This window comes from Plecotus auritus (genome assembly GCF_963455305.1).
Source record: "Plecotus auritus genome assembly, chromosome: 1".
In the NCBI taxonomy this organism is placed as follows: domain Eukaryota; kingdom Metazoa; phylum Chordata; class Mammalia; order Chiroptera; family Vespertilionidae; genus Plecotus; species Plecotus auritus.
The window spans coordinates 63,051,234-63,062,131 of record NC_137770.1 but is presented as its reverse complement, the minus strand read 5'-3'; the positions used below and the strand labels follow the sequence as shown (position 1 = coordinate 63,062,131).

General features: G+C 47.7%; 2 pseudogenes across 2 annotated transcripts; both read right to left on the bottom strand.

Annotated features, from left to right (window-relative positions):
* Positions 1-509: 509 nt before the first annotated feature.
* Positions 510-1,049, bottom strand: LOC308252984 (large ribosomal subunit protein uL22-like; annotated as a pseudogene). Its single transcript has one exon. The product of its transcript is annotated as a large ribosomal subunit protein uL22-like (transcript).
* A 7,305-nt stretch (positions 1,050-8,354) lies between these two features.
* Positions 8,355-9,504, bottom strand: LOC308253935 (endosome-associated-trafficking regulator 1-like; annotated as a pseudogene). The gene has a single exon. The product of its transcript is annotated as an endosome-associated-trafficking regulator 1-like (transcript).
* Between the last annotated feature and the right edge of the window lie 1,394 nt (positions 9,505-10,898).

Sequence of the window (10,898 nt, the reverse complement as noted above, 5' to 3'; positions counted from 1 at the left end):
CAGGCAGGGCTGGGGCTGTTGTACTCATCTTTGAGCTCTCACTACTTCAGTGCATTTTATGGAACTTCTTTCGTTGCAATAGCTTACTGGCCAGCCACCAGCAGGCCTGGCTGGCCCATAAAAGCTTTCATTTTTGCCCCTTTGAGGGTGCCTTCTTGTCCCTCAGATACCTAATCCATTGTCTTCCAATGGTATTTAATATCCTCTCAAATGAGAGTTTGCTTTAAAGTATAAAACAAATCATCAATGAAAAGCCTTCTAGACCTTGATCACTTAAGGCCTTTCAGGACATTAGTCAAGGGGTGGGGCTGCAGAAGATTGTGGGACCAGAGTTCTACCAGGGGGCCCTCAGATGCTGTTGTGTAGGGACTGCATGACAACTACACTGAGCCTGTCTTGTGGAGGAGGCAGAAAGGGCAAGGCTGGGTGTCATTCTTGTAGCAACAGTCATTTCTCTAAGAGATTTCCCACCCCTTCACTTTTTTTTACTTTGGTATTTTATGTTGAATTTACTCCTGGGCTTTAAGTTTTTGTTTCTTTAGTATCTTCTGGGATATCTTTTTCTTCTGTGCAAACTCCTTTTCTGGTTTAGGGAAAATCTGCTCTTTTTCAGTAATGGCAGGGAGAGCTCATGGGTGGATTAACCCACCTATGACCTCTGTAAGTTCTATGCTGAATCTTGGGAGCTTTGTTCAGCTGCATGTGCTCAATGACCAGAAAATCAACATCTAAACCCTTAAGTCAGCATTGCTCTCTGCATTTTTAAGCATGTGCAGCAAAAATTAAACACTCTTTTTGGGCCGCCAACCTTGTGTCCAGCCCCACTGTTTGGCCTGGGCACACCTACCAACTCCACCATTGTAATGACGGAATGGCACACATTGCTTCTGTAAAGTGACATCTTTCCAATACTTGGTGGCTTTTTGAATATGTATACCCTTGATGTCTTGGGAAGTTTCATGAGTGTTCTTAAAGTGAACATGAAGATTTGAACCTCTTGATTTGCATGGTTTTGTGGAGTTTTCTGGGTCAAGTGAATAGCGAGTCATTTTCAGAGGTCACTTCTGGACACTTTTGGGAAGAGCTCCCACCCCTTTACTTTTAATTCAATTTTGCAAGACCTAACATGTTGTCTTACTGCAAAACAGATAAGACAGAAGGATTTTTCAGTCCAATTTTGGCTTTTAACCTGAGGGAAAAGGCAGAAGTAACAGTGTCACAGGAGTAGGATTTGGGGCCAGGGGTCTGAGTTCAAGTCTCAGCTCGTGGCTTACCAGCCATGTGACCTCATTCACTTCCCAAGCCTCCTTGAGCCCTGGCTGACAAGTGAATTCTACCTCAGGACACTGAAGTAAAGTGAAAGTTTCAGAGTTATGCACCAGTGCTGCTTGCTGTCGTTCCTCAGGCTTACGGTCTCCGTGGCACATGGAATGGCATGACTCTGTGACACTGAAAACAACAATGACAGGTCCCAAGTGGGGCTGCTTAGGGCATCCCTGATGCTACCAGCCAGAGAGGCTACTAACCGTCTTTCTTGTGGTAAGATCCAGAGCTATTCCTTAGCCTTGTTGTCCAAGATTTATCATGCTGAGATCCCAAGAGGCCTTGTTTTTGGCTCACCCCTTGTAAGGGCTATAACAAACCAGCTCTGTAGGGAACACACCCAGCTGCCTCTGCAATGGGATGTCTTCATCATTACCACACCATAAATTTCTCCAAGGCAAAGACATCTCATTGATCGGTGGCCCCTATGGAGGCTACCATGAGTGCCTGGAACCTGTAAATGCTCAGTAAATGTTGGCAAGTGAACAGGGTTAGCAGGTTAAGTTTTTTTTTTTGTTTTTTTTTAGGACTGGGGTCATTAAAGAATGACGCATTCACATAATCCCAGCGGAATGTTTCCTTATTCTGTGATTCCAAATGCCAGCTTTCAGCAATGCAGCAGCCCCTAGCCACCACCCAAACAGTTAGATAAGAGCAGCATTTCTGCCCTTTTCTGGTGAGCTTATCTGTTGTTTAATGAACAAGCTGTGAGGCCACAGAGATGGCCTAGAGCAAAGCCAATCTTTGGCAAGGCAGCCAATGGCTGACCCCAAGTGCTAGGCTTACTTAACTTCTCTGGACCTCCTTTATCTATAAAACAAGGGGATTGGGCCATATGACCTCCTCTAGCTCTGTGTCTGATGTCCAACATTCTTACCCTTTATCTTATCTTCCCCTCCAGAAACTCCCCAGTACCTTTGCCCTGCTTCATCTTCATCCATTGTCTCTTTCTACACCCAGTGCCTTAGGTCAGCCAGGGGTGCCTGTGGGCCCAGGTCCCAGAGCTAACCTGCTATAGCAAGGAACCTGGGGTGCAAACCGCCAGCTTTGGCCATTTTCTTAAGCTCTTCTCATTCTCTCTAGAGCCTTGGACCCATACTGAGAATCTAATGAAAGCCATGGAACAGCACCCTGGAGAGATAAACTCAGGAATCAAGTGCAATGCTTTGAAGATAATTCTGGGTTCTGGATCCCCTTAAGACCCATCCACCCACTTTAAATGAACAATTTGGGTTACGTTGCTTTCTTTATCCTCCACATCAGATTCCCAATGCTCCAGAGGCTCTTTCTATATCAAAACCACCTTCAGTGACCGGTGAAGTACAGTGTCCAGGTTATAAGTGAATGGAATTTTCTTTGGGCATTTTACATTTCACCTGGACCCTGAATATGGGTGAAGATTTAATAAGGTGATAGATTATGCAGCCAATGGAACCAATGAGAAAGATTTAAAGGGAGAGTAAGGGGCATGCCTGATAACCTGAAGTCCCATGTGTGGCTTACCTTACACTGACACTCTCCATGGCCACACTTTAGCCCTCAGTGGGCATTAAGGCTCACAGGAGCTCTGGGCTTCTGTCATGGAGGGTCCCATCTCATTGAAAGTACATACATGTGCAGACCTCTTTGTTCACTCCCAAAATGAATATCTTCAATGTCCTAGCCACTATTTCAGGCTCTAACAATATAGCAATGAACAGAATGAGGTTGTTGCCCTTAAGGAGTTAATCTGGACAAGACAGAACCACCCATATTACTATTAATATGTCAAATTGCAAGTGTTCAGCTAGAGGCATAAAACAACCATGGGAAGAGAGGAGAAAATTATCCTGGGAAAGTTGGGTATGGCTTGAGACAGGCTAGTAAGCCAGGACAAGTGGGATAGGGAAACTGAGGTAGATAGTTAAAGGGCCAAGCAGTTTATAGCCATCTGATAAATCACAAGATCCTGTCTTCCCTAAACCAAGAACACTTAAGAGCAAATGGTTTACACTTCTCCTCAACCAGAGGCTAAGTAGCTTAAATCACCCTACTCAGAGAGATAGCAGAAATCTAGTTAGTGCCATTTGTGCCAACCACACCCAACGACAGATGAAGTTAAGGGAATAAATCTCATTTTGGCACATCAGCATAAAGCCCCTAAACTCCCAGCCTTTAAGACAAAAGACCCAGGACACGCTATCCCACCCAGGAGCACACTCACACCTTTCTTCCCTCTTAGGCATGCATCTCCTAAACTCTAAGGGTCCCTTGCAGATTTGTAAGCAGGGGAGTAATGGGCAGCAGCAGCTTATCCCAGGATAACCCCTGAACCTTCCCCCAAAGCCCCCTTTTCTCTGTCTTTCCAGTGAGCCAAAGCAGAGCCACCTAGGCTCATTTCTTTCCTATGACATTTCTAGAGCCAAAGCAGCCCTGCCTAGTCCCTTTCCCGTTGCTTCTTCCATCCTAGGCCTTCCTGTTTCACTGTCCCAAGCTTTAATAGATACACTCTCAAAATCACCTGGAGTCATGCTGTAAATCTTTCCTGCATGAAGTCTAGAACCCTCACACTATGGGCTGGCCTGAAACAGACCCACTTCCGGCCTGGTTCCTGTCTGTTAACATAATGAGCAGTCCTTGAAGGAGAAGCATTATTTTACAAGGTATCAAGTTAAGGGAAAGGCATTGCAGGCTGAGGGAAAATGAGAAGAGGACTGATGGGAATCTCAAAGGGGCTTCTGCATCCCTCCCTGTGCATGCATTGCTACAGCTCTGCTTCAGTTTCTTCATCAGAAAAATGGGGAACATAATAGTGTTTTGTTATATGATTGATTTTTCAGAGAGAGAGAGCAAGGGAGAGGGAGAGAAAGAGAAAAATCTTTGTGAGAGCAGAACATCAATGGGCTGCCTCCTGCACATTCCCTAAGGGGGATCGAGCCTGCAACCTAGGTATATGTCCTGACTGGGAATTAAACCAGCAACCTCTTGGTACAGGGGACGACCCCAACCAACTGAACCACATTGGCCAGGGCCATAATAGTGTTTCTTGACCTGGTAACTGTGAGTAGGAAATGAGTTAAAGCATATTGGGGTCTTATGGGAGTAGCTAGCACATAGAGTTCAATACAACAAGAGCATAGGTAATAAGAGACAGTCCTGGAAGTCGCTGGAAGAAGCAGTCTTTGGACTGTAGCAGTGTCCTCAGGGGCCACTGTAGACTGTGTGCTTTGGGTAGGTCACTTTACCTCTCCTGGGTACTCTGAGGAATAAGGTGGTCTCTTGGTGGCCTGGAGGTCAGTCGTTCTATGACCCTTTATCATGTGAGATGCTGAGGTGGCCTAAACAGAATTGTGGAACAGTTGACATTAGCCTTGAGTGCCCCTCCTCACCCCCAGTTCCTTTTCTGTATCATTTCCCCACATTTCCTCTCTACCCACTTTCTTCTTCCCAGTCAGAGGCAATCGCCTCACCAAAGTAGTCTTTGGGGCTAATCCTTCAACTTGTTCTCCTTCCTGGGAATATTTTGATTTTAATAGGTGCCTGGAGTGGTTCTTTGGGGGCACAAAAGAAATGTTTAGCACTCTCAGCTCTTTGAAAGCCAGTAGTCTAATAGAATAAAAAACAAACAAACACCACACTAATAGGCATGATACTGTAGACAAGTCCAAAGAAATATTAGCATTGAGATGTGGCCAAAGCTTTGTATGAAAGGTGGGACTTGACCTGGGCTTTGAAACGTGGTTGGGATTTTTATGGTGAGTAGAGGAGGGACTTTATAAATGCTTGGAAATCAGAGTGAGTAAGGAGGAATGAATAGGCAGCTGAAGGTAATGACACTCAAGAAGCTGGATTCATGCTGGGAAACATTACTATCTACTGGTGGCACTGTAAGTAGGGTTGGGGAGTCTGAGGGAAGATATGGGAGAGGCATTGGTCTCTGGCTTTTAGTTTGATCATGTATTTCTATGTTAGGAAAGTAGCATACATGTCCTCCCATTCAAGGAAACTAGAGGAAGTTTTGAGAAAATAGAAAATTCTGTTAGCTAAACTGCCTATGTGGGTACTAATAGTAGATAGAGGCAGGCATCTTCAGAACTAATTTGAGCCTTGCAAAAATATTTTAAATTTACATCTTATTTAACTTACATCTCATCTATAGTAATAAAAAGGGTAATATGCTAATTAGACCAGGTTGACCTGACATCTTCCAGTCGTCCTGACTTCCTTTGGGACAAAGCCATGGTGGCCAGGGCCGAGGCAAAGGTGGTTAGGGGTGATCAGGCCAGCAAGGGAGAGCAGTTAGAGGCGATCAGGCAGGCAGGCAGAGGGGTTAGGGGTGATCAGGCAAGCAGGCAGGTGAGCAGTTAGGAGCCAGCGGTCCCGGATTGTGAGAGGGATGCCCCAGATTGGAGAGGGTGCAGGCCGGGCTGGGAGACCCCCCTCCCATGCACGAATTTCATTCACTGGGCCTCTAGTTGTCAATAAGAACTGAGTTTGATTATCCATCTTTTCAGCCACATTTGGCTTCAAATGACGGTTTGCTACTTCCCCAATCAAGTCTGTGGATGACAGAATTGGACACACAGATATCTAGGTGTGACTTTTATACTCTGAAAATTCAGGCAGTCCTCTTCAGTTCTGGGATATTCTTGGATAATCAATAAATATTGCCTCCCCTCCATGCTCACTAGTTTTTTTTATTACAATATGAATTAGACAAATGTTGGGTCTTATGGATTCATCCTTTATGTTTACCTATTTTTCACATTTCCCATCTATCTTATTGTGCTGCATTCTGATATAATTCCTTGATTGAAATCTCCCAGCTCTTCAACTGTTATTTAATTTTTCCAGTCAGATTTTATTACAAAAATAAAAATATTAATGTCTATTATCTGTTCATTTTTTTAATGGATGTAATATCTGCTGGTATTTCTGATAATTCAACATATGCTCTAGTCTGGTTTTGATGGATCAGCACATCTCTTTCCTCAGGTACAAACCCTTCTGTTTGCTTATAGTTTGTGACTCTCTTTGGTGGTGTTGGCATTAAACAAATGTTTGGTCTTACTTATGTGCTCACTTTTGTGGCTGGAATTCCTTAGGCAGCTGGCTGCTTCTGTTTGTTCATCTTTTGGAGGAGGATGAGAAGAGGCAGGATATTTTGCTACAGGTCATACTTCAATCTGTTCCAGGAAGAGTGAGGAAGTGGTGGAACATACTCTCACTGGTCAGAACATCTTAGCAGTTGGGCTTCTGGGCTTGGGTGTACACTGATCTCCAGCTCTAGCTCTCTATGCTAGTGGCTTCTTTGGGCACAGCCCCATGTTAGATGCTGCTTGGTAAGGGGAAAGATGTACAGGAACTCCTGAAGCCAGTTCCCCAAATCTGCTGTTGCCCTTGGTTCTCTTCTGTCCTGATAAATTCACGTTCTTTAGGTATGGAGCTTTCCAGGGTTCTGTCTTTGTAGGGATGCTCTTATTGCCTGTATGAACTCTGATTTGTTTCCTTTATCAGGTTAGTCCCAGCAAGTTTGTATACTTCCAGGATTTCTGGCCCAAGGAGGACATCCATTCTTGGTTTATAGTTCAGTTGTGGATTTAAAAAATATCTTTTCTATCTATTCTGGAGATTTGGGGGTGACAAATAAAGTCTGTCACCTGTGCTTTATCCACCTTCTTGAACCAGAAGTTTACTAAGGATGTTAAAAATAAGGTTTCACAGATTTCTGAAAACAGTTCTAAAGGAGCTCAGGTGATATTCTGGTGATATAGTGGAAGCAAGTGATTAGGCTGCATAGGAGAGTCACATGTTTGGTGGCTTGAATGTCTGATGTAGACACTAAGGAAAGACCCTGTGACAGTGAAGCAGCACTCAAGGAGGGCTCTGAAGCTGAGATATGTAAACAGGGGAGTCTTCAGGGGAAATAAAGAGATATGTTTGGAGACTCAGAAGAGCAAACACAGATTAGATATGGAGGCTGGTGTCCCAGCTGGAGAAAAAGAAGCAAGCAGAAAGGCAAGCACATAGAAATGGCTTCTCAGAGAATGGGTAGAACAGAGAACATGGGAGATTTTGGCCAGGCATGAGAATTCCAATAAAATAATAAAAATTTCTGTAAGGCAGGGTAGCTTGCAGAGAGGCGATGGGTGAATCCTTTTTTTTTTTTTTTGCATTTTAGAATTTATTAAGAAAGCTGTCAATCTGAACAGGAGGGAACATTTATTTTAAAAAATAACATCTGCAGGAAACAGCCACAAGGCACTGAGTGCACGTCATGCCTCCCTCTGTCAGAAGTGGCTGGAACGGCAGGGGGAGACTCGTGCTACCAGGAGGCTCTGCACGTCCTCTGGATTCGACTTCATTATACAAAAGGCTGCTTGGAACATGTATCAAAACCCTCCATCCAAAACATTTTTTCAAACCCGAGGCCCCCTAAAGAGGTGTGTTTTGATGGCTTCACAGTGTAGAATCCGTGCCAACCTTGGTCCCTACAAGAGGACAGCAGCATCCAACCACATGGGGTGCCCACACTCAGGCCGCCAGTCGCAGGGCCGCCCCTGTGAAGGCTGCCGGCATGGACTGAGCCAGAGGGGCACTGAGCAAAGGGGAAACGGCACGAGGCCCTGTCCAAGGCAATCATTTGATTTCGGCTCAGTTTCCTTTACTTGTGAAATCAGGGACAATCGATCGAACTTATCTTAGAGTGAGTGTTCTGGAATAAGAATGGAAGACTCGTATCACAGAACTGCTGTTCCCATGTTCAGCACTTAGAACCATCGGTGGCTTTTATAAACACGTCTTCCAGTGGGTCATGTCTTACTGCAGGGATTCACCCGGGAACAAGGGCTGCATGGACAGAAACCTCAGGAACGCTCACCAGCTCCACCGCTCCTTGCCGTGGAGCTAGTAATACTGTTTTCAGTCATGAAAGTACCATCTCGGGATAAACAGCTTTACTGGGAAGACTGCGTATTTAAAAACACAACGGCGTTTCACATCCAGGGAGCAGAGACTGCAGGATGTAAACAGAGCTGCGAGCTAGAAGCTTCTCAAGACTCCTCCTCCCCTACCTCCTTGATTTCAGCGATTCTGTCTATAGATTTAAGGATCTCAGCAGCAAGGTTCAGTGTTTCGGCTCCGGAAACCAACTGCTTGATGGAGGTGTGCGCATTGCTCATGACCATGCGCAGATTCTGCAGGGCCACGTCCGTGTTCTGCTTCACCACCGTCAGGCTGGCGCCTTGGCCCAAGCGCAGGGCCTCATTCTCCCTCTTGAAGTTGGAGACCTGCGCCTGGCGCAAGATTATGTCTTGTTTCAGTTTCATGATGTGACTTTCCGCCTTTACCGCACATTTGGTCATCAGCTCCAGGTTCTGCTCTATCTGCTGGACCACAGATTCCAGGTCGTGGTAGTCACTCTCCTCCTTGATCATTTTTGCTTCTAACTTCCGCTCCAGCGTCCTCACCATCTCGGTTTGCGTCTCCGAGAAGCTCTGCACCTCCGTCAGCTTCCTCCTGAGCTTCAGGTTCTCGTCTTTCAGTGCTTCGTAGCTGATCTGCAGCCGAAGGTGCCTGTCCCCCAGACACTCTTCGTGGGCGGCAAAGTCTGCAGTGGGACTCGCCACGGGAGAGACCCGGGAGTTGGAGTCACTCAGTGTCCACGGGGGCAGGGACTCGGGCCCTGCCAGCTCCGACGGGCTGGAGAAGAAGGAGATGTACGTGCTGCAGGGTGATGCGCTGGCAGAGACCCTCGAGTGGGTCTGCTCCACTGCGGACGGCAGGTAGGCACCATTCCACCAATCCTCATCCTCGTCCTCATCTAGGAGGTCGCCAGCCCCCATTGGGTCCTTGAAAAATGGCTGCTGGAACTCCAGGCCAAAGCCCACGGGCTGGGAGGTTGGAGAGCTGCAGTCGAGGCCCAGGGAGTGCCTCGTGGCTTCCTGCACGTGGAGCCTGCTGTTGTCCGCGTCCTCCTTCAGCAGGCTGAGGTTCTTGGTTTTAAGAAACTCTTTAAAGGAGAATGGGTTTGCCTCTTCCAGGTCCACAAGCTTCTCATCTTCAAAGTGTATTTTCTGGGCTCCTGGTGGGCCTGGCTTAGTGCCCTTCCCCTTTCCGTAGATAAAATCGTCTGGAATGATGAGGCTGCGGGCCGGGACAGCGGGGAGATGCCAGGGTGGCGTGGCGCGCATAGCCCGACATCGCCGCGGGCCGGGGGTGGGGGGGGCGGGGGGGCGGCGCCGGCCCTCCCTAGCCAGGCAGCAGTGGCTCCATGGCTCCGGCCCCGCCTCAGCTGCAGTGCGAGTCCCCCGCCCTGGTCGGCTGAAGCTCGGCTGCTGCTCCCAGCCTCTCGCCGCGGCTTCGCCTGGGTGAATCCTTAATAAGTGACATTTGAAAAAGGCTCGAATGATCTGTGACCAGTTGGAATTTGGAAGTAAGACATCATCAGCCTTGTTAAAGTTTTTTTCTCTTTTATTTTTTCCATATTTTTCTCGTTACAGTTTTTATGGCATTATGGTTGTATCATTAGTAGAGAATAATTCACTTTACAGCTCTGCCCCATACTGTGAGATTTGGGGCAAGTTACAACACCACTCTGAGACTTCAGTTTCCTTGCCAGTAACATGGAGATAATAGAAATATCCTTGCCTGGACATCCTATATAATAAAAGAGTAATGTGAAAATTAACTGTCACTCGGCTACAAAAATGGCGGCGCCCATAGCCACAAGATGGCGGCGCCCTGTACTCTTAGCCCCGGAGTCCCCCAGTCTGCCCAGCAGCGGCAGTCCGGGGTGTCGTGCCCAGCACGATCACCGGCCACAGCCTGGGCTGGGGTCTCAGCCTGGCCGGTCTGAGGAGGCAGCCTGGGCTGGGGTCTCAGCCTGGCCGGTCTGAGGAGGCAGCCTGGGCTGGGGTCTCAGCCTGGCCGGTCTGAGGAGGCAGCCTGGGCTGGGGTCTCAGCCTGGCCGGTCTGAGGAGGCAGCCTGGGCTGGGGTCTCAGCCTGGCCGGTCTGAGGAGGCAGCCTGGGCTGGGGTCTCAGCCTGGCCGGGGCACGCACCCCCAATGGCGCCATCCCCGGCCAGGCTCATATGGCAGCCTGGGCTGGGGTCTCAGCTTGGCTGGGCTGAGGCAGCAGCCTAGGCTGAGGTCTCAGCCTGGTCGGGGCGCCATCCCCGGCCAGGTGTGGCAGCCTGGGGTCTCAACCACTGAGTCACACCAGCCAGGCAGATATGGAAGAATCTTAAATGTTTCTTTTTTTAAAATATATATTTTATTGATTTTTTACAGAGAGGAAGGGAAAGGGATAGAGAGCTAGAAACATCTATGAGAGAGAAACATCGATCAGCTGCCTCCTGCACACTCCCCACTAGGTATGTGCCCCCAACCAAGGTACATGCCCTTGACCAGAATCAAACCTGGGACCCTTGAGTCTGCAGGCCGATGCTCCATCCACTGAGCCAAACCAGTTAGGGCTGTCCAATATGCTAAAGAAAAAACCCTATCTAATAAAGAGGGAATATGCAGGGGAGGGCATTTGGGGGTGACCGGGTTGTCAGCGGAGGGCAGTTGGGGATGATCAGGCTGGCAGGGGA